Source organism: Lepidothrix coronata, unplaced genomic scaffold, assembly GCF_001604755.1.
Source record: "Lepidothrix coronata isolate B3197 unplaced genomic scaffold, Lepidothrix_coronata-1.0 Scaffold31, whole genome shotgun sequence".
Taxonomy (NCBI): domain Eukaryota; kingdom Metazoa; phylum Chordata; class Aves; order Passeriformes; family Pipridae; genus Lepidothrix; species Lepidothrix coronata.
The window spans coordinates 1,711,220-1,713,142 of NW_016690211.1; positions in this window are offsets into that span (position 1 = coordinate 1,711,220).

Consider the following 1,923-nt stretch of genomic DNA (forward strand, 5'->3'; position numbering starts at 1 on the left):
TCAGCACTTCACTACTGAACACATGAAGGCAAACTATTTAATGTAGAAAAGCAGTTTAATTCATTGCTAGTGAGTATTACAGCTGATCTTTATCACATTAATGCTCTTGGAGGCTTAGTTATGAAACACTGAGCTCACATCTATGTTAGTTTTATATCTGCATATAAGTGGTCTAAGCATTCTCAGAGTTGGAGAACAGGCTAAGCTGTTACATGGATTTAGGAATTGTAAACTGTGTTTTCATATCTGCTCTATTCATTTGCCCATTTTAATCTGCAGGCAAGTGTTGGTACCAGTACTGACTAAAGTTACTTACCTGCTCTCTATTTAGAAATGAAAACTCAGCCTGACATAACAAAGGTTTACAAATCCATACATTAAATCAGGTTGAATTAGATTTGTTTGGCAGGAGTTGCACAGTATGTTAAAAGTATTTTACCGGAGATTTTCAAGATATTGAAATCATCAATGTGCATTGATCTTTTAGTGGAGCTGGCTGTGTTAAACTATTGCTCCTGAAAAGGCTATTAGCACAAATGAGAGTTGCATACACAATACAGAAGCCAGGCAGGTTTTTGGGATGACTGGCTAAAGGTTTTGTTAATTTCTATCACAGGCATAAAATGTTTTGCACACTAAATACTTTGCCTTCATGTAAGGAATGCCAGGTGTTTTCTATAGTGAAGTGCATTCCTCTGTTTATAAACTAAAGACTTGGTGTGTCAGCATCAAAAGTGTTGATAGGGATTTAATGAAGTTAAGCAGCAGCTCCAAGATAAATAAATCAATCTTATTCTAGTAGAAATGTATTATTAGAGAGGTGTTAATCAATAAAGGAACACACAGTATAACATAAATACACAGTAAGCACAGCATGCACACAGATGATTTAGGTAAACAAAAGCATGTTTAAGGGCTTAGTGAGGAAACAATCTGTATGCCTAAAAAGAAAGTATCAGTATATGTTATTATATTACTTCTCCTTAGCCAAAGAATGCATGGGCATGAAAAAATAACTTGGAAAAACTGGAATACTTCTGTAAAACTAATGAAGAAGAAAGTACAAGTTTTATATTACTGGGTTTTTTTCTGTGTAAACAAAGAATATATTGTAGAATTTCCTGGAATATCCCGGCTGATAAAACAATTGCATTCAGCCAGACATACAATTGAAATAAACAGGTAAATGGTATTGGAGGGGGAGATACATAATTACACTTCCAAGGAAAGGCATGTCACTGTATGTTTTCTTATTTCTGTTTACAAGGGCCAAATGCAGGTGTGCTGACCTGAAACAGAAGATGGTGTACTCCCAACTTGCTCTGGCTTTCTCAGTTAATGCTTTGACAGGTTTTGCATCTCTTGCTCTAGAGCCACATTTCACTAAGCAGGACACTGCAAGTTGACCTAATTTGATCTGAGTAGGTTGCACTTCTAACACACACACAAATATAAACTGACCTAATTTAGGTCATCACGCGTTACTGTGGTTAAAAGGTCTGTGCATTACATTCATTGTCAGGCTTATTTAAAAGTGAAGGGCTTTGGAAACTTTTCAGACAAACAAAACAAATGAAATTACTGTCTCAGTAATTGCTGTAGCAGCAGTGACTCAGATATAATAATTTACATATTTGAGTTTAAATGTTTTAAACACTTCAAATATCACGAGAAAACTCCAGGTCAGGTTTTTTCCTCCTATGTGAAAAGATGCAAAGATATAGTTTGTCAGACTTGTGCAGTGCTGGAGGACCTCTTCAGCCTCTTTTTCACAGTCTTATGTGGTTTGTGGAATCAATAGCATTAATTAGTAACTTATTTTTTTGCATAGATTCTTGCCTTTGTGCAGTCAAAAGGGAAGAAAAGGTTTGGGAAGGTTTGGGAAGGTTTGGGAAGGTTTGGGAAGGGAAGGTTTGGGAAGGT